At 44.6% G+C, this 22,976-nt stretch overlaps 1 non-coding gene across 1 annotated transcript; it reads left to right on the forward strand.

The window, feature by feature from the left end:
• Positions 1-22,514: 22,514 nt before the first annotated feature.
• On the forward strand, positions 22,515-22,588 carry Trnas-cga (transfer RNA serine (anticodon CGA)). Its single transcript has one exon. It is a non-coding gene; the product is annotated as a tRNA-Ser (tRNA).
• Positions 22,589-22,976: the final 388 nt, after the last annotated feature.

Consider the following 22,976-nt stretch of genomic DNA (forward strand, 5'->3'; position numbering starts at 1 on the left):
CACCAAAAGGTCTACAATGAGATACATCGCGCCGCCTGCTCCGCTCTCGTATCCAACAGACACACGGTCGTCCACGTTTTTTCTTTGCCACTAAAAGTATTAAAAATGCAGCTGCCGCCGAACGCTCTCACCTTCACGCACAGAACTACGACAGAAAAATCTGGAGGATAGTGATCTCAAACTCTGACACTCTCTCCTTGTTGCGTGTAAAGGCTTTCGACATCTGCCCACACAAGACTCTCAGACACTTAACACAAAGTACTCGCAAGGTACTATCAGACGGTAACTACCAGCGAAAAATCGCTCCTAGTGTAACCAATTCTGCGAATACTATCTGAGAGTACCAAGCTGTCTGAGAGTAAACAAACTCTCACGTGTATTCCAGCCCTAATCATTCTACGCAAAGAATGATGTCCCGTGTGAGCACAACAGTACTGGAATCAGCCTTGCATCATTCTAGCGGTCTATCACTGTAGAGATGTGACGAATTCCTTCACTGAGGCCCTGGCAGAACAGGCTACCAATGTCGTCCGATCGAGCTGGCGCTCGTTCCCGCTGTCGTCGGGACGCCGTTAGCGAGGAAATGGAAGAAGGAAGAGGAGAGGAAGCCTGGCGACTCGCCTGTTAATACACGTGATTATGGAGTGGCGGGGCGTTTGACGCGGCCGTCAGCGGCGCTGACAGGCCGTGTTTATAAACAGCGCGCGGCTCGCAGCGGGCTGCGCGGTTGCTCCGGAGACGGGCTGTGGAGGCGGCGGGCACGTGACCGGAAGCTATTATTTCCGTCTGGGCACGCGCCCCGCCATTGTTCAGCCGGAAGGCGCGCAGGTAGCGCCGCGGCGGCAGGTGCGGGAACAACGGCAGCCGTGGACCAACCGGCAGGAAGCGGGAAGCGGGGCAACGGCCCGCTCCAGCCGCTACCCGCGCTAGGCGGGGCTCTCGTGCTTACACGGTGTAAACCAGCAAAGGCCCGTACCTGCCACCACACACTCACCTCCCCTAGTAAGGTCCGGAGGTTGTTTAGAGGACTCTTAAGACGTTCGCAGTGACCTCTCCAATGGTAAAGCAGACTCCTGCAGAGAAGATATATAGGGTGCTCTATTGATCGTGACTGGGCCAAATATCTCACGAAATAAGCGTCAAACGAAAAAATTACAAAGAACGAAACTCGTCTAGCTTGAAGGGGGTGAACCAGATGGCGTCTACGCACGCTAGGTGACACTGCCATAGGTCAAACGGATATCAACTGCGGTATTTTAAATAGGAACCCCAATTTTTATTACATATTCGTGTAGTACGTAAAGAAATATTAATGTTTTAGTTGGACCACTTTTTTCGCTTTGTGATAGATGGCGCTGTATAGTCACAAACATATGGCTCACAATTTTAGACGAACAGTTGGTAACAGGTAGGTTTTTTTAATTTAAAATACAGAACGTAGGTACACGGAACATTTTATTTCGGTTGTTCCAATGTGATACATATACCTTTGTGAACTTATCATTTCTCAGAACGCATGCTGTTACAGCGTGATTACCTTAAAATACCACATTAATGCAATAAATGCTCAAAATGATGTCCGTCAACCTCAATGCATTTGGTAATACGTGTAACGCCGTTCCTCTCAACAGCGAGTAGTTCGACTTCCATAATGTTCGCACATGCATTGACAATGCGCTGACGCATGTTGTCAGGCGTTGTCGGCGAATCACGATAGCAAATATCCATCTACTTTCCCCACAGACAGAAATCCGGGGACGTCAGAGCCGGTGAACGTGGGGGCCATGGTATGGTGCTTCGACGACCAATCCACCTGTCATGAAATATGTTATTCAATACCGCTTCAACCGCACGCGAGCTATGTGCCGGACATCCATCAAGTTGGAAGTACATCGCCATTCTGTCATGCAGCGAAACATCTTGTAGTAACATCGGTAGAACATTACGTAGGAAATCAGCATACATTGCACCATTTAGATTGCGATCGATAAAATGGGGGCCAATTATCCTTCCTCCCATAATGCCGCACCATCGATTCAGCCGCCAAGGTCGCTGATGTTCCACTTGTCGCAGCCATCGTGGATTTTCCGTTGCCCAATAGTGCGTATTATGCCGGTTTACGTTACCGCTGTTGATGAATGACGCTTCTTCGCTAAATAGAACGCGTGCAAAAAATCTGTCATCGTCCCGTAATTTCTCTTGTGCCCAGTGGCAGAACTGTACACGACGTTCAAAGTCGTCGCCATGCAATTCCTGGTGCATAGAAGTACGGTACGGGTGCAATCGATGTTGATGTAGCATTCTCAACACCAACGTATTTGAGATTCCCGATTTTCGCGCAATTTGTCTGCTACTGATGTGCAGATTAGCCACGACAGCATCTAAAACACCTACTTGTGCATCATCATTTTTTTCAGGTCGTGGGTGACGTTTCACGTGTGACTGAACACTTCCTGTTTCCTTAAATAACGTACCTATCCGGCGAACGGTCCGGATACTTGGATGATGTGGTCCAGGATACCGAGCAGCATACATAGCACACACCCGTTGGGTATTTTGGTCACAATAGCCACAAAAAAAATTGTTCAAATGGCTCTGAGCACTATGGGACTCAACTGCTGTGGTCATAAGTCCCCTAGAACTTAGAACTACTTAAACCTACTAACCTAAGGACAGCACACAACACCCAGCCATCACGAGGCAGAGAAAATCCCTGACCCCGCCGGGAATCGAACCCGGGAACCCGGGCGTGGGAAGCGAGAACGCTACCGCACGCAATAGCCACACATCAACACGATTTCGACCTTTTCGCAATTGGTAAACGGTCCGTACGCACGGACGGAGTGTTACGTGATACCACATACTTATCACAAAGCGAAAAATGTGGTCCAACTAAAACATTCGTATTTCATTACGTACTACACGAATATGTAATACAAAATGGGGATTATTATTTAAAAAAACGCAGTTGATATCCGTTTGACCTATGGCAGCGCCATCTAGCGGGCCAACCATAGCGCCATCTGGTCTCCCCTTCAAGCTAGACACGTTTCGTTCTTTGTAGTTTTTTCGTTTGTCGCCTATTTTGTGATATATTTGGCCCGGTCACGATCAATGGACCACAATATATATATTGTTCGTCTGAACAAGTTGAAATACTTCGACAAAGAAAAAGTGACAGGCAGTAATCTCACGGTGGTTAGTGTTTAACGTCCCGTCGACAACGAGGTCATTAGAGACGGAGCGCAAGCTCGGGTTAGGGAAGGATTGGGAAGGAAATCGGCCGTGCCCTTTCAAAGGAACCATCCCGGCATTTGCCTGAAACGATTTAGGGAAATCACGGAAAACCTAAATCAGGATGGCCGGAGACGGGATTGAACCGTCGTCCTCCCGAATGCGAGTCCAGTGTGCTAACCACTGCGCCACCTCGCTCGGTTGTAATCTCACGTCCCACCAACGCAATTGAAGCACGAGCTCCCTCGCATAGGGTGAGGACGTGTTTTGTGGTAAAATACAAGAGTGCCGGAATCAGCTTAAATGCAGTAGTAACCTGGAGACATTAAGGAATTAGACATTACCTGCCAGTGGAAATTAATTTATATTAATGGAGCAAGCTTAAAATTTGTGTCAGACCAGTATTCGAAACTGAATCTCTTGCTTATTAGGCAGGTGCCCTGACCACTACTCCATCCAGACACAGTGGTCACCACGACCGGACGGACTACCCTTGCACGCCTCCCGTCAAACCCAAGTTCTCAATTTACACCACGCACTACTGATATAGTATCTCCACTCATTAGCCTCATTACGCGCGGCATCTCGCCGATTCCTGTGATAGTTCGAGCTTCGTGCGCATCAGCACTGAAGGGATCATCAGCCCTCGTCGACGTAATTATATATATTGCGTATGTTCTTCCAGACATGTCGAAAGAACAAACACCATTTAGATCCTGCAGCCGCTATGAATCAAGACAAAAAGGAGTTAAAGACATTAGCTGCCTGTGGGCATTGATTTATTTCAGTGGGACAAGTTGAAAATTTGTGCTGAACTGGGATTCAAACCCGGGTCTCCTGCTTGCCCCATTGATATAAATCAATGTCTGTAATTCGTCTGTGTCTTGTTTCATAATGGCCATAGGATCAAAATTCTATGTATACACTATTTGATCAAATGTATCCGGACACCTGGCTGAAAATGACTTACAAGTTCGTGGCGCCCTCCATCGGTAATGCTGGAATTATGCCACAAGCTATAAATTAGAAGTGTGCTTTGACAATGAAATTCTGTGTCCAAATAACGTAAAGTTTTACTACGATTTTTTATTATGAAAGCTACTCTATTTTTAGTAAATGAATTAATATTGGCTTTCGCTTTCTGACATTAGAACAACCAAAGATTTTATTCTTACGTAATTGTCGAAAAGTTGGAAAAATAATGTTTTGATGATCTAATAAATTAATGTTCATTTTCAGTTCATTTTCTCATTATATCGGTTCATACAAAGGCATAGGATAGATACTACTTGGATAATGACTTACGAAAATTATTTACGTGACAATATGCGCGAAAACAGTGTTATTCAAGCAATAAAATTCCAACAACGCTGGTCGGTCTATTACACTTCATGATTCCGTTGGTTTGTCGAGTGGCTTCATTTAGCGGTAAATAGGGCACAACTTGACCTTCTTGCCATACCATGGCCAATAACAAGAGCCCAAAGTACTCTAGATATTATGTGAATTACTCTTGCTGCGTTTGTACTGTGCCCAGTGAATGCCATAGCTTGCCAACATTAAACATCCGCCGAAACAACCAACTCAGTTTTCACTGCTCCGCACATTGGGAACAGACTTTTTGTCTCCGCACTTTTGCATAGCCACACCGACGCATACACACAGCTAACGACACCAATTGTCTCCTCGCGAGCCCCAGCTGCTACTACTTTTGGCGCGCCCGCACGCGCAGCGATAATGCATTTACAATTTATTACACTCTTTGACAGTATCTTTTCACTGACTAGGCCAGCGTGTCTACTTACAAAATGTTAACATTCCATGCGTATTCTCTTTCTTAAATAACAAATAGCATTTGTAACTTGACAACATATTTACAAGAATAATATTCAGCACAACTAATAAAGCAAACTTCGCAAAACACGTTGAAAAATGTATGATCATCCACAGAGTTGTGGTGTTACATACCCACAACAAAAATTAAACCAGCATACAGAATTAAGACACAAGTACTACCTCAGATACTATACTGAACTTTTAGAACACGAAAAAGGTTAAATCGGAAATAACGTAATATGCAACAACCAAAATAACGGTGACAAAATTTAGTTAATAAAATAATATCGCTGATATCTGTATAATCTTTGTAAGCGCATAACATCATAAGAGTAGTACTGTCAAACTTCAAATGTTCAAATGTGTGTGAATTCCTAAGGGACCTAACTACTGAGGTCATCGGTCCCTAGACTTACACACTACTTAAACTAACTTAACACTAAGGACAACACACACACCCATGCCCGAGGGAGGACTCGAACCTCCGGCGGGTGGGGTACTGTCAAACTACTGTCAAAAAGTAATAACGTATATTTTCAATATATTTACGTTATTTACCATATACTCAAAACACTGACAACGGTAACACAGTTCACTAATGAAGCAATACGGACGTCACATCATTCTGGACGTGAGTACAGTATGGTCACTTTAATATAAATGACACTCACATTTATACACTTTCTCACCAGAATTGCATAGTAGGTTCTTGACAATGACGATAAATACCGAAACAGTTAATAAAGATTAGTTATTATAAGCAACTATTATGGTGTATCTAACAATCATGTCATTAGCACACTTATGTTACGATGCTGCCCTAAAGAAGAAGAAGAAGAAGATAAATGTTGTTTCCTTTGTACAGTATTGGTGGGTCACATACCTCAAACAAAAAAAAGCTCCTGAGTTTTCTAATCGCTAACCGTATATTGGACGATGAAGAAGAGGATTATTTGCTCCAGACTTATGCGAAACGCGAAAAACAGTCAGCAACACATTTCTGAACAGAGAGACTTGAGCTATGTTAACACTGATTTACAACCTCTCCCTCGAGGGAGAAGAGATTCGTGCCATATTTTAAATTTACTCTGTGGTGCAAGTTCGTGGCCAGGCTAATGGATTGACTACAGGTAGAGTGCAGCCTTTCTTCGGCGCGACATTAGGAGGCAGTGGGTGGCGGGACTTCACCCCGGCCGCCTTTTACCCCGGGAAAAATTCCCGGTAATCATTTGATAGCAGGCCGAGTGGACTCGGGGCTGTCCTGGAGGGACTGGAACAAGATCCCGTCCCTTGAAACGTTCCTCCTCGTCAATCGTGTCGGAGCTCCTGTAGCGTCTGGTGAAGTCCTATTACGGCCGCGGCCAGAGTCCTCGCATTAGCCGCTGGTACACGGACCGTGCATTCGAACGTTGAACGTGCCCAGTTTCCGACGTCATAGCGTGGAGTAGCACGTTGGTGAGTCTTTCTGAACGTGCAGAGCAATATCTAGCATGACGGATATTGCGAACGAGCATTTGAACGAAGAGCAGTGAGACGTCACATGCACACCACCTCTATTCAGCACAGAGTCGCCCGGACGCCATTCTGGCTTTCAGTTGAAGTCCATATGTATACACGCCGCTTCTAAGCGGCAGCAAATTGAGGATCTCTCGAAATACCACCATGAGCTGCATGATTTGTTGTAGTAGCATGACGGGGAACTTCATATTGGTAGTCAAAAAATTATTGAAACTTGTGAATTATGAAAGTATGTCGTCCCAAGGAGACGTCACACTGAGTATAGACAAGAAATCCATTGTTCTTGGCACAATTGCTTATAATTAAATGTCGGTTAGTAACTCATCTACGATTAGAGCTTTCAATTAGTATACCTACGATTAAACCTTTCAGGAGACGTAAAATGCCAAGTATGGTCGTGCAACAGCCATGGTCGGTATAGCGCAGTGAGTAACGAATGCAATAACTGATGACTGTAATTAGTTGTCACGTTATTTACGTCATTTCACTGTAAGTTAGTCATCTTTGTTACTGGTTTTGTGGAATAAAAAATAAATAAAAATGGAGAGTCGTAGAATCGTAAGGTAGTGGGTGACGTGTTGTTGCTGCTTCGTGTCTAACTGCATCCACTTTTTTTTTACCAGTCTTCGCGATTTCTAAAAGGTTCTGATAATTTCTTATTAGTTTGATAAAAATATATTCTATAATATTCAACGTTATGTAAATAAAAGTGCGCTCTTTCTGAGGAATGAATTTGTTCGATTGGCTTCATCGAAAAGACAGCTTATACTACTTGCAGTAAGATACTTTGCACTTTCTTTTTTTTTTTAGTGTCTTGTATTTCACATGTTGTAAATATTCTGCTGCTGAATAAGAACGGTGATCAAGTATGAGTGGCCTTAGGATTTTACTAAAAAGTGAGACTGATGAAATAATTTTTATCTCATGTGGAGAACGATTGTAAAGTTGTACCGTATTATTTGTAATGGAACTTTTATAAGCCGATGTCCTTCTTGACTGGACATAGTACTTTCTTTTTTGTCTTGCAACAAGTCCACGGATACTGAAATTCTTGTCTAAGTATGCTACAGAGAGAGCAACATGGCTAACATGTTGACAGTGGAGGAAATGTGTGCTTTAATAGAGAAAACGTAGGCCGGCCGGTGTGGCCGAGCGGTTCTAGGCGCTTCAGTCTGGAACCGCGCGACTGCTAGATTCGAATCCTGCCTCGGGCATGGATGTGTGTGATGTCCTTAAGTTAGTTAGGTTTAAGTAGTTCTAAGTTCTATGGGACTGATGACCTCAGATGTTAAGTAGGCCGGCTCAGACCCATTGGAACCGTCAGAGCTAACGTAGGAATTTTATGTCCTTTCATTTTCGTAAACAGTGTGATTTGCAAGCCGGACAGAGCCGACAACTGTTGCTGGACTGCGATTCCGTCAATTATAGCATGTTAAGGCACAAGTACAGTATCCACAAGTCATATCGTTTCTCAGCATTCACCAGCACGTTGAACGTTCATGTTCGACGCCATCGTCCATGCCTCGGCGGCATTAGCGCCGTGCGGTCAGCTACGCAAATTATGCGACGTATTGCTCGATGGACTTCCCCCCCCCCCCCCCTTCCCCAACGTTTATTGGTAGATGGTAGACCCTGGATAATTTCTAGGAACTGATACACCTACGCTATTAAACCATATAAGGGTCGCCGGCCTCGCTTAGACCGTTTCCGTTGTTTTAGGCTTAGAACAATCCCTTGCTCTACACCACTATTCAGTGCCCTGAAGCCATCCGATTACCTTCAAAACCACTGCATCGGACAACAAACACCGGAAACAGTCACTACACCCACAAGTTTCTGCCATCCATTCTGTAAACAATACAGGAACACACTCTAAAGTCGAAGAGGGTCAGTACATTCACGAGAACTACACACTTCAAATATCTACTGGAACAAAACTTCTCCCTATTATCCACTCCCAGTCCGCTTCTTTCGTTATACAACGCCTCCAGCTACCCAGCTGCTCCACATTTTCTTAGTCGGCATCTTAACAATCTGTGTACGCTAAACATCAGCACCCACCTAAGAAACAGGCAAGGTGCGTGAAGGGGAGCGCACTTTGAACACTTTCTGACCTTCCATACACGAAAAAAACCTTACTGTCCTCCGATTACAAACTTCCGAACTAATCCTCCACACTGCATCCTCCCCAGAGGGCTCAAACTCGCCTCCTGCACCCTACCAGAACAAATGTTAAATCCCGCGCGGAATATCCTACTCCTCCATTGCACCCTATTTGGAGGCGCGCTATGGGAAGTGACGTCACTCCGACGTGACACACTATCCTGTATTCGCCTTATTGGTTTCATGGCGTTTCGCTTTCTAGTATTATAACTTGAAGTACGTCATTTCAAAGGAATGGCACAATGATTCCATATTTCTAGATTTGCAGATTCCATATTTCTAGATTTCCGGAAGATTTTTGACACGGTGCCCCATTGTAGGCTGTTAACGAAAATTCGAGCATATGGAATAAGTTCACAGACATGTGAGTGGCTCGAAGACTTCTTAAGTAATAAGGACCATTATATTGTCCTCGACCGCGAGTATTCATCAGAGACGAGGTTACCGTCAGGAGTGCCCCAGGGAAGTGTGATAGGACCGCTGCTGTTCTCTGTATACAAAAATGATTTGGCGAAGAGGGTAGGCAGCAATCTGCTGTTGTTTGCTGATGATGCTGTGATGTACGGTAAGGTTTCGAAGTTGAGGGACTGTACAAAGACTTGGACAAAATTTCTAGTTTGCGTGAAGATCGACATCTAGCTCTAAATGTGGAAAAATGTAAGTTGTTGCGGATGAGTAGGAAAAACAAGCCTGTAATGTTGGGTTACAGTGTTTTTAGTGTCCTGCTTGACACAGTCAAGTCGTTTAAATATCTGGGCGTAGCCTTGGAAAACGATAAGAAATGGAATGACCATGTGAGAACTGTGGTTGGGAATGCGAAAGGTCGACTTCGGTTTATTGGGAAAATTTTAGGAAAGAGTGGTTCACCTATAAAAGAGACCGCATATAGGACGTTGGTGCGATGTGTTCTTAAGTACTGCTCGAATATTTGGCATCCGTACCAGGTCGGATTGAAGGAAGACATCGAAGCAATTCAGAGACGGGCTGCTAGATCTGTTACCGGTAGGTTCGAATGATTCGGGAATTCAAATGGGAATCCCTGGAGGGAAGGCGACATTGTTTTCGAGAAACACTATTGAGAAAATTTACAAAACCGGCATTTGAAGGTGACTGCCGAACGGTTATACTGCCGCCAACGTACAATGCGCGTAAGGACCTCAAAGATAAAATACGAGAAATTAGGGCTTCCACGAAGGCATATGACGGTTTTCCTTCGCTTTTTTGCAAGTGGAACGGAAAGGGAAACGACTAATCGTAGTAGCACAGGGTACCCTCCGCCATGTGACGTACGGTGGGAGTATCTATGCAGATGTAGAAGATTTATCACACACACTTCACCCTTGGTATAAATTCTTATAATCAAATATCACTTAATGCAGCATTGGTAATAAAAGCTTCCAGAATATCGTAAGATCAATGGTGATAGAATGAAATTTTCCCTCTACAGAGCAGTGTGCGCTGATACGAAACTTCCTGGCAGATTAAAACTGTGTGCCGGACCGAGACTCGAACTCAGGAAGAGCGCAGAAAGTTGAAATAAGTAGTTCTCATAATATGCAAAGATCAGCACATTCCTCAAACTGGGGAACTATCAAGAATGGGGTTCCACAAGGGTCAGTCTTGGGTCCTTTGTTGTTCTTATTATATATTAATGACTTGCCGTTCTATATTCATGAAGAGGCAAAGTTAGTTCTCTTTGCTGATGATACAAGTATAGTAATCACACCTGACAAACAAGAATTAACTGATGAAATTGTCAATACTGTCTTTCAGAAAATTACTAAGTGGTTCCTTGTAAACGGACTCTCACTGGATTTTGATAAGACACAGTACATACAGTTCCGTACAGTGAATGGTATGACGCCATTAATAAATATAGACCTTAATCAGAAGCATATAGCTAAGGTAGAATACTCCAAATTTTTAGGTGCGTCCATTGATGAGAGATTAAATTGGAAGAAACACATTGATGATCTGCTGAAACGTTTGAGTTCAGCTACTTATGCAAAAAGGGTCATTGCAAATTTTGGTGATAAACATCTTAGTAAATTAGCTTACTACGCCTATTTTCACTCATTGCTTTCATATGGCATCATATTTTGGGGTGATTCATCACTGAGGAATAAAGTATTTATTGCACAAAAGCGTGTAATCAGAATAATAGCTGGAGTCCACCCAAGATCATCCTGCAGACATTTATTTAAGGATCTAGGGATATTCACAGTAGCTTCTCAGTATATATACTCTCTTATGAAATTTGTTATTAACAACCAAACCCAATTCAAAAGTAATAGCAGTGTGCATAACTACAATACTAGGAGAAAGGATGATCTTCACTATTCAAGTTTAAATCTAACTTTGGCACAGAAAGGGGTGAATTATACTGGCACTAAAGTCTTTGGTCACTTACCAAATAGTATCAAAAGTCTGACAGATAACCAACAAGTATTTAAGAAGAAATTAAAAGAATTTCTGAATGACAACTCCTTCTACTCCATAGAGGAATTTTTAGATATAAATTAAGGAAAAAAAGAAAAAAACCAAAAATATTAAAAAATAAAAAAATAAAAATAAAAAATAAAGAAAAACAAAAAACAAAAAAATAAAGTTGTTATATTAACTAAAGTATGTTGTTAAATTAACCTAATCATGTCATGTATTGGAAAATTCGACTCGTTCCACATCATTACGAAATATCGTATTCATGATCCATGGAACTAGTATTAATCTAATCTAATCAGGACCTTTGCCTTTCGCGGGCAAGTGCTCTACCAACTGAGACACCCAAGCACGACTCACGCCCCGTCCTCACAGCTTTACTTCCGCCAGTACCTCGTCTCCTACCTTCCAAACTTCACAGAAGCTCTCCTGCGAACCTTGCATGGTGGTGCTAATGATGTGCTGCTACCACTGTGGTCGTGCGGACGAGGACGTCGTATTACCTACCATACCGAGGGAGCCGTGTTTCTTGTCGAAGTAAATGCAAATTTTTTTTTATTCGGCGCATTGCGAAAGAACATTGAAATATCTCCTCAAAGGGCATCATTTTTTAGTGCGGTTTGAACGGGAAATGTGTGGAGACAGTGGACTGAGCACTGAACTGAAGTTAGAGTTTGGCGTTGACCATGTGTAGGCTGACATTCTTTGCTCGATTCTCATTACAGCCGAATAGGGAATTTAGAAGCAGAACACTAATTACTGACGCAAAGAAAGACTAGTATTCACACTCTGGTCATTAGTAGCCGGAGATATTTACGACAGTGATTGTTTTGCATTTCAGTACCTGCTACACACGAGGTAGTTTCCGATGTCTGCAGGACATATTAGAAGTAATTCAAGGATTTTATTAAATTAACTTATATATCACGAAGATAATGTCAATAAAATATGATTAATGAAATAGACACACGACGTGTCAAATACGTTCTTAATAAAATCTGCTATATAGTGTGCTAGAGACCAGATAGCGTGATCCTGGTTAAACCGTATGTTTTGTCATCACTTCTCTCTAACGTAACAGCAGTATATCAACCTTGTAATTGCAGACAGCATGAACGTACGCAACGAAAGTGGTCAGTCTTTCGTGTATGTTTAATTTTAATCAGCTCATTACAACTGAAGAGGAAATTTAAAAGCAGGACACTAATTACTGACGACCATTGCAACGCGAAGAAAGACTACACATACCCGCGCTTGTTTACTTTCTCGGAAATTTGATAAAAACTCCGTTTTTGTCTGGTGCAAGCATCTATAAAGACATTTATCGTCTTTCATACGTTCCCAATTGGACCAAACTGCTGCGAATGAAATGTTTAGCGGTTTTAGTTGTTGTTTCTGCCATTTCCGAGGAGCCATTCACTCTCGCGACAAAGCGGTGTCAGCGCCACGCTCAGCTTACTCGAAATGTGCCGCTGGTCACGTACACGTCATTTCGACGTCACTTCCGGGTCTCCGGAGCCGCGTAGGCCTTAAGCTCGTGTCCTTTCCAGGGCCACCGACCGACTCCTCGATTTCGTGAGCTTCGCACAGCTCCACGACATTACTTTCACAGGCTGAAATTTCGGTCGACCAGTCTCAGGAGAAGAGAGCAGCTTCTGTGATTGCTAATTGGCCACTTTCTACCACCGCTCATCGTACTGCAGTAAAGTGCTGCTACCTGTCGACAGTCCCAGAAATTTGTTCCTCAACGAGTACTAGGAAACGCTAAGCCATTCAGTGGAAAACGCACTCTCCTCCACATCGTTGGGCGAGGCCACCAAACGTTAGCCGGATTAGTGGAACCCAACCCTATATCTTCCTTCCGGCTGGAGAACAGCCATAGTTCACTTGTAAAACGGCTCTGTTGCACACAAAAGCACCCAGCACTCGGCGACAGTCACAGCCCCTATGTAGTCCATAGTCGTTGCGCATGCCAATGTGTTCAGTGCCGTTAATTTTCTTAACAAAAAATCGTAATTTTTACTTGGAACTTAAAAAGTTCAATAATAAACCAAATGTTGAAAACAGCTAAAAATGCAAACATACATCGCGAAGATGTGTACTAACTAAACAATTTTTTTTTTTAATTCGATGTACAAGTCCGCGAAATTAAAACACAGCCGTTACTTTTTGACCACACCTCGTATGTACGTTCAATAAGTAATGTCCCCCTTTTTTTTCTCAGAACATATTTATTGTTAAGTGTCTGAATTTGGTGATAATATACATCAGCATTTTTCTACGTAGTCTCCATCACGTTCTATGGTCTTACGCCAACGTTGTGGAAAAGTATGCATTCCTGGTGGTAAAACCTCTCGTCCTGTAGGCGTAGCCATGTTTACACTGCATGACTGACACTCTCGTCATTTTCAAAGTTTGTTCCCCGTGGAGAGTCTTTAAGCGGCCCAAAGAGATGGAAGTCAGAGGCTGCCAGGTCCGGGCTGAGGGTGTTCGAGATAATCATGTCCAACCCAATTTGGCGATGCGTTCCCGGGTTCTCAGATTTGTGTCTGGGCGTCCATTATCGTGTTGGAGCAAGATTTTTGCTGGATTCTTGTCCGACCGAACACGTCGGAAACGGTTCCTGATTTTATCCAGTCTCTTAACGTATGCTTCTGAATTTATGGTGCCTTCTCGGCATCACATCCAAGAGAACGACTCCATCACAGTCCCAGAAGACCTCACCACGACTTTTCCTGCAGAGTCCGCAGCTCGTGGTCCGCGGTCGCGTTCTCGGTTCCCGAGCACGGGGTCCCGGGTTCGATTCCCGGCGGGGTCAGGGATTTTCACCTACCTCGAGATGACTGGGTGTTTGTGCTGTCCTCATCATTTCATCATCATTCATGAAAGTGGCGAGATTGGACTGAGCGAAAGTTGGGAATTTGTAAGGGCGCTGATGACCAAACATCATCATTTTCCTGCAGAGGGGGTTCTCTTGAATTTCTTCTTTTGTGGTGAGTGAGGATGATGCCACTCCATGGACTGACTGCGTTTTCGTTTCCGGCGCAAAGTGGTGCACCCAGTTTTCGTCCCCCGTAACTATCCGTGACAGAAAGGCCTCTCCGTCGGTCTCAAAACGCTCCATCAGTTCATATGAAATGGCCTTTCCTTGAATCTTCTGGTCCACTATGAGCATTCTTTGAATATGCGAGAGTCTCGAGCATTGCAGACATACTTCCAATGCCGACCGACAACTGTAGAGTCAATTGTCGAGTTGTAATGCACCGGTCGGCACGAATAATGGCATCCGCACGACTCAGCACGTCTGGAGCAGGGGCTGTGACAGGGCGTCCAAAGCGTGGCTGATCGTGGAGCCCTGTTTCTGCGTTTCCTGAGGCTGTAACTTTCTTTACCCATCACCCAACTGTACTCCTATCAATTGCAGCATCGCCATACACTGCACACAAATTTTTATAGATGTTCACCACGGTTTCTTTAACTGCATACACGAATTCAATAACAGCACGCTGCTTGTAACGTGAGTCGTATGTAGACGCCGTTTTGACGCTATTCTACGGCTCTGCCAGGTGCTAGAACGGTTCGGAACTTCACCGGGTCACAGAACAAACATCAAATGTGAAGCACCAACAAGGTCGGTTGTCTACACTCAGTCGCAAAAGTATTCGGACAGCACGTAACGGCGCATAATTTTGCGGTTTGCCGCATGAACAAATACAGAAATTGCACTTTGTAATGTATTTGGGACTCTGGGTACGATGTCGCAACGTGAAACACGCGTCAAATACGAAGAATTGTTGTTGGACATGTGTCTGTTACGTAATATTTCCTGAAAACGGCATGGGAAGGTGCAACAAAAGTATTCGGACAAAGGCGGACAACGTGAGAGAATAGTTCATTCCGAGACGCACAGAGGGTGAAGCGACTGCAGCGTGGCCGACATTTCCGCGAGACGGTAGCGATGATTAGTAAACACGTATCGCGAGCCTGTGCAGGTCGACGATGGGACACAGAGAGAAGTGTTCTACCTTCGAGCAAAGGCAACTTGTCGTTTATCATCACGCGAAGAGGAAAACCTGCAGGGAAAGTGCCGCAATAGTGAATATGAAGAAAAGTGCAGTTCACGACATTATTAACCGGTTCGAGAAAGAAGACCGATTGGAATTCCGTTGCAGTACAGGACGGCGACGGACATTTTCACAGAGAGATGAACGTGTGATTGTGCGAAAGGTACAACAGAATCCGAAAATATCTGCCACAGTGCGGAGAGTACTACGACGATCGCAGTACCATGGTCGAGTGGCACGGCGAAAGCCATTCATAAATGCAGTGAACCAGAAAAAACGTATGCAGTTTGCGAGGGAATACGCCGAATACGATCAGGCTTGGTGGAATCGGGTGATATTTTGCGACGAATGTAAATTTACATTATGGCAAAGCGACGGAAAGGCAAACGTGTGGCGAAAGACCAATGAAGAGCTGAATCCCAGGAACCTCAAACCAACAGAAAGGTGGGAGCATCATGGTGTGGGGATGCATGTCCGGCAATGGTGTGGGTGATTTAGTGTTCATTGATGATACGATGAACAAGGAAGCGTATTTGAATATACTGCGAGGACATTTGAAGCAGAGTGCACGACATCTAGGTATTGCGAACAACTTTCATTTTTATCAGGATAATGATCCCAAACATACCGCGCATATTGTACAAATGTGGTTGCTCTTCAATTGCCCGAAAGTATTGCACCCCCCTCCCCAATCACCAGACCTTAACCCAATCGAACATTTGTGGGATAAATTGAAACCGACCCTCCGCGCGGACAACATCTATACGAAGGAGACCTTGAAAAAGAAACTGCGCCAAGAATGGGCAAATATAGGCCCAGATTTCACGAAAAAACTCGTGGAAAGTATGCCTAGTAGATTGGAGGAGGTATTGAAAATGAAAGGTGGACCCACAAGGTATTGACATTTTCGTCGTACAACTTATGAACATTTATTGGACAGTGTCCGAATACTTTTGTAGCAGCAGGCTGTGCAGGATGTTTCATTTTTGTTGTTAATTTTTCTGTTATTTATGTTTTGGAAAGGAAATAATACAATAATTATTTTGTAATTAATGTTGTTACGCGTATATCTACATCTACATGATTACTCTGCAATTCACATTTAAGTGCTTGGCAGAGGGTTCATCGAACCACAATCATACTATCTCTCTACCTTTCCACTCCCGAACAGCGCGCGGGAACAACGAACACCTAAACCTTTCTGTTCGAGCTCTGATTTCTCTTATTTTACACTCCTGGAAGTTGAAATAGGAACACCGTGAATTCATTGTCCCAGGAAGGGGAAACTTTATTGACACATTCCTGGGGTCAGATACATCACATGATCACACTGACAGAACCACAGGCACATAGACACAGGCAACAGAGCATGCACAATGTCGGCACTAGTACAGTGTATATCCACCTTTCGCAGCAATGCAGGCTGCTATTCTCCCATCGAGACGATCGTAGAGATGCTGGATGTAGTCCTGTGGAACGGCTTGCCATGCCATTTCCACCTGGCGCCTCAGTTGGACCAGCGTTCGTGCTGGACGTGCAGACCGCGTGAGATGACGCTTCATCCAGTCCCAAACATGCTCAATGGGGGACAGATCCGGAGATCTTGCTGGCCAGGGTAGTTGACTTACACCTTCTAGAGCACGTTGGGTGGCACGGGATACATGCGGACGTGCATTGTCCTGTTGGAACAGCAAGTTCCCTTGCCGGTCTAGGAATGGTAGAACGATGGGATCGATGACGGTTTGGATGTTCCGTGCACTATTCAGTGTCCCCTCGACGATCACCAGTGGTGTACGGCCAGTGTAGGAGATCGCTCCCCACACCATGATGCCGGGTGTTGGCCCTGTGTGCCTCGGTCGTATGCAGTCCTGATTGTGGCGCTCACCTGCACGGCGCCAAACACGCATACGACCATCATTGGCACCAAGGCAGAAGCGACTCTCATCGCTGAAGACGACACGTCTCCATTCGTCCCTCCATTCACGCCCGTCGCGACACCACTGGAGGCGGCTGCACGATGTTGGGGCGTGAGCGGAAGACGGCCTAACGGTGTGCGGGACCGTAGCCCAGCTTCATGGAGACGGTTGCGAATGGTCCTCGCCGATACCCCAGGAGCAACAGTGTCCCTAATTTGCTGGGAAGTGGCGGTGCGGTCCCATACGGCACTGCGTAGGATCCTACGGTCTTGGCGTGCATCCGTGCGTCGCTGCGGTCCGGTCCCAGGTCGACGGGCACGTGCACCTTCCGCCGACCACTGGCGACAACATCGATGTACTGTGGAGACCTCACGCCCCACGTGTTGAGCAATTCGGCGGTACGTCCACCCGGCCTCCCGCATGCCCACTATACGCCCTCGCTCAAAGTCCGTCAACTGCACATACGGTTCACGTCCACGCTGTCGCGGCATGCTACCAGTGTTAAAGACTGCGATGGAGCTCCGTATGCCACGGCAAACTGGCTGACACTGACGGCGGCGGTGCACAAATGCTGCGCAGCTAGCGCCATTCGACGGCCAACACCGCGGTTCCTGGTGTGTCCGCTGTGCCGTGCGTGTGATCATTGCTTGTACAGCCCTCTCGCAGTGTCCGGAGCAAGTGTGGTGGGTCTGACACACCGGTATCAATGTGTTCTGTTTTCCATTTCCAGGAGTGTATTTTGATGATCATTCCTACCTATGTAGGTTGGGCTCAACAAAATATTTTCGCATTCGGAAGAGAAAGTTGCTGACTGAAATTTCGTAAATAGATCTCGCCGCGACGAAAAACGTCTTTGCTTTAATGACTTCCATCCCAACTCGCGTATCGTATCTGCCACACTCTCTCCCCTATTACGTGATAATACAAAACGATCTGCCCTTTTTTGCACCCTTTCGATGTCCTCCGTCAATTCCACCTGGTAAGGATCCCACACCACGCAGCAATATTCTAACAGAGGACGAACGAGTGTAGTGTAAGCTGTCTCTATAGTGGACTTGTTGCATCTTCAAAGTGTCCTGCCAATGAAATGCAATCTTTGGCTCGCCTTCCCCATAATATTATCTATGTGGTCTTTCCAACTGAAGTTGTTCGTAATTTTAACACCCAGGTACTTAGTTGAATTGACAGCCTTGAGAATTGTACTATTTATCGGGTAATCGAATTCCAACGGATTTCTTTTGGAACTCATGTGGATCACCTCACACTTTTCGTTATTTAGCGTCAACTGCCACCTGCCACACCATACAGCAATCTTTTCTCAATCGCTTTGCAACTGATACTGGTCTTCGGATGTCCTTACTAGACGGTAAATTACAGCATCGTCTGCGAACAACGTAAGAGAGCTGCTCAGATTGTCACCCAGGTGATTTTGAAACGTCCCCTTAGAAAAATTAATGAATTACTGTGCTGATAAACCTCTTACATTATTTGATTTTCAAACAGCTGAGCAAAACTGAACGTATTCAGACATTTCTCTCTTTACTTATTCTGATCACCACTAAACTGACACACAATATTTTTTAGCGCAACGCCATCTGACTTTCAATAATCCCTACAAGAGAATGACCCTGACTAAATTAACCTATACGTTTCAAAAATCACTTACCTCACAAAAATCTTCGTTACTCGAACTACTGCAATACAGCGAGCGCCACTACTGCCAGCTAAATAAAAGATTCGAACTACTGAAGGCACTAACTACTGATAGGCATAGTTAGCAAATGAAAGATTTTGATAAAGAACAAACAATGTATTTACCTTAATAGTGTTCAAAAGTCATTATATATATATATATATATATATATATATATATATATATATATATATATATATATATATATATATATCAGTTCATGTTATCCAGTCATCCAAATGTACTGTCTCTGTCAGATCATCCGCTCTCAAAACTCCGCCATCTCACTTCCCCACATCCACCACTGCTGGCGGCTCACCTCCAACTGCGCAACGCTACGCGCTGTTAACATCCAACTGCCCAACACTACAATAGCAAATTCGAACAATGCCACGCAGCCACAGACTGCACACAGCACAGCCAGTGATTTTCATACAGAGCGCTACGTGGCGGTGGCGTTACCACTATAAGAACCTAAACAGCCTACTTACAAAATGTGGTTGCTCTTCAATTGCCCGAAAGCATTGAGCCCCCCTCCCCAATCACCAGACCTTATCCCAATCGAACATTTGTGGGATAAATTTAAATGGACCCTCGGCGCGGACAACATCTATACGAAGGAGACCTTGAAAGAGAAACTGCGCCAAGAATGGGCAAATATAGGCCCAGATTTCACGAAAAAACTCGTGGAAAGTATCCCTAGTAGATTGGAGGAGGTATTGAAAATGAAAGGTGGACCCACAAGATATTGACATTTTTGTCGTACAACTTATGAACATTTATTGGACAGTGTCGGAATACTTTTGTAGCAGCAGGGTGTGCAGGATGTTTCATTTTTGTTGTTAATTTTTCTGTTATTTATGTTTTGGAGAGGAAATAATATAATAATTGTTTTGTAATTAATGTTGTTACGCATATATATTGCTAATAAATATGTTTGGGTTTCATAGTCAGTGTTTCTCGAGTACTCATTGTGAAACTTCCCACTGTCCGAATACTTTTGCGACTGAGTGTGTGTATATTAATGGCTTTTTTTAAAAAATGTGGGGCATAACTTATTAAGCGACCCTCCTGCCTGCTTGTGTGTGTGTGTGTGTGTGTGCGCAGAAGGAATATGTGGACTCGCCGGACATGTACTTGGGTGCTGTATCATTACGACATCACGGAAGCGTTTTTCTCTACGGTGACGCGCAGTTGCTTGTGCGACTTAATAATGGTGTGTCCCGCGGTCCCCTGCCGGCGAGAAGAATGTGACAGCGCGCAGGTGCGAGAGCGGAACGGCGGAACGGTCTCGCCTCGCCTGCAGACTGGCCCCTTCGCCCCTCTCCGGCGGGGCTCGGCTTTCGCCGGCGGATAAGATCTGCATCCGGCCGCGCGGCGCGCTGCGCGCCAGCCGGGCGCCGCTCAATGGCCGCGGCCGGGCCGCATTGTTCCGCCCATTGAGACTTCCGCGGCCCACGGAGGCTCATTGAGCCAACTCGCCCACCCACCTCACCGCGTGTGGCCGGCTGGCTGTCCGCTCCCCACGCGCGCGTCCTCGCCGCTGGTGCTGCGCTGCCCCGTCTCACACACGCCCACATACTACGGCCTAGCCTACACTGCACGACTCACTCCTCTTTCGTACAGAATCCATCCATTATCTCGCGGGTCAGTCAAACGACGTACTGGTCCGCAACACGAAACGACGTCTCTTCAAATAAATCCGGCACGTTCGTAATATAGCGCCTACGGTGTGTTGGAGCGAAATGCTGCTGGCATCGCTGCACACGCCGCAACTGCCGAAAGTTTCATTGTTGTATGTCACTTACTATTCAGTGCTGCATTTAGTAGAACGTTGTGTCGCACAGTTTGTGAACTTCGAGACGGCACAGTTACACGAGCAACGCGTATGCATTAAATTTTGCATGACACTCAGACACCACCAAAAGAAGCAGGAAGCATACGGTGATGAGCACTAAACCCGTACTCGGTGTTAGGAATACTTCGTACGGCTTAAAAATTTTGCAAAAAGGTGGGAATTTAAGGGGATGGGACCCGGATAAAGTGACAGAACTAGAGGTTGTATAGAGTTTCAGGGAGTTCATTACGGAGCGATTGACAAGAATGGGGGAAAAAAATACAGCAGAAGAAGAATGGGTAGCTTGGCGAGATGAAATAGTGAAGGCAGCAGAGGATAAAGTAGGTAAAAACACGAGGGCTAATAGAAATCCTTGGGTAACAGAAGAGATATTCAATTTAATTGATGAAAGGAGAAAATACAAAAATGCAGTAAATGAAGCAGACAAAATGGAGTACAAACGTCTCAAAAATGAGATCGACAGGAAGTGCAAAATGGCTAAGCAAGGATGGCTAGGGACAAATGTAAGGGTATGGAGGCGTATATCACTGGGGGTAAGATACATACTGCCTACAGGAAAATTAAAGAAACTCTTGGAGAAAAGTGAACCACTTGTATGAATATCAAGAGATCAGATGGAAACCCAGTTCTAAGCAAAGAAGGGAAAGCAGAAAAGGTGGAAGGAGTATATAGAGGGTCTATACAAGGGCGATGTTCTTGAGGACAATATTATGGAAATGGAAGAGGATGTAGATGAAGATCAAATGGCAGATATGATATTGCGTGAAGAGTTTGACACAGCACTGAAAGACCTAAGTCGACACAAGGCCCTGGGAGTAGACAACATTCCATTAGAACTACTGATGGCCTTGGGAGAACCAGTCATGACAAAACTCTACCATCTGGTGAGCAAGATGTATGAGACTGGCGAAATACCCACAGACTTCAAAAAGAATATAATAATTCCAATCCCAAAGAAAGCAGGTGTTGACAGATTTGAAAATTACCGAACTATCAGTTTAATATGTCATAGCTGCAAAATACTAACGCGAATTCTTTACAGACGAATGGAAAAACTGGTAGAAGCCGACCTCGGGGAAGATCAGTTTGGATTCCGTACAAATGTTGGAACACCTGAGGCAATACTGACCCTACGACCTATCTTAGAAAATAGATTGCGGAAAGGCAAACCTACGTTTCTAGCATTTGTAGACTTAGAGAAAGTTTTGATAATGTTGACTGGAATACTTTGTTTCAAATTCTGAAGATGGCAGGGGTAAAATACACGGAGCGAAAGGCTATTTACAATTTGTACAGAAACCAGATGGCAGTTATAAGAGTCGAGGAGCATGAAAGGGAAGCAGTGGTTGGGAAGGGAGTGAGACAGGGTTGTAGCCTATGCCCGATGTTATTCAATCTGTATATTGAGCAAGCAGTAAAGGAAACAAAAGAAAAATTCGGAGTAGGAATTAAAATCGATGGAGAAGAAATAAAAACTTTGAGGTTCGCCGATAAAATTGTAATTCTGTCAGAGACAGGATAGGACTTGGAAAAGCAGTTGAACGGAATGGACATTGTCTTGAAAGGAGGATATAAGATGAACATCAACAAAACCAAAACGAGGATAATGGAATGTAGTCAAATTAAATCGGGTGATGCTGAGGGGATTGGATTAGGAAATGAGACACTTAAAGTAGTAAAGGAGTTTTGCTATTTAGGGAGTAAAATAACTGATGATGGTCGAAGTAGAGAGGATATAAAATGTAGACTGGCAATGGTAAGGAAATCGTTTCTGAAGAAGAGAAATTTGTCGTGCTTCGGTAGCTCAGATGGTAGAGCACTTGCCCGCGAAAGGCAAAGGTCCCGAGTTCGAGTCTCGGTCGATGCACACAGTTTTAATCTGCCAGGAAGTTTCGTTTATATACTTGTTTTTCACGGACTATTGTGCGAGTTTCTCCCTTAGAAATTTCTTTCTGATTCTTCTGAAGAACGTCCTAAGGAATTTTCCAGAACCTTCCAAAATGTTCTTGAACTTTCTGGCCTTATGCCACCGTCTGCTACTCGCCAGAGGGCCTAAGGCTGTTGTCCTAACCAAGTCATTACAGCAACGCTGCTTCCTCAGCAGGTTGTGAACAAGTTTGACTTCATATGGAGCAATGGCGCGCTTTCTGACGTCCGCCTGGCACCAAGCCTTGTGCTTTGTCATAAATTTCATTCTTAATAGTTTCTTTCCTTTCCTCAAAGCCATGCTGCTTCTTGTTGTTGTTGTTGTGATC

The sequence above is a fragment of the Schistocerca nitens genome, chromosome 2 (genome assembly GCF_023898315.1).
Source record: "Schistocerca nitens isolate TAMUIC-IGC-003100 chromosome 2, iqSchNite1.1, whole genome shotgun sequence".
Taxonomy (NCBI): domain Eukaryota; kingdom Metazoa; phylum Arthropoda; class Insecta; order Orthoptera; family Acrididae; genus Schistocerca; species Schistocerca nitens.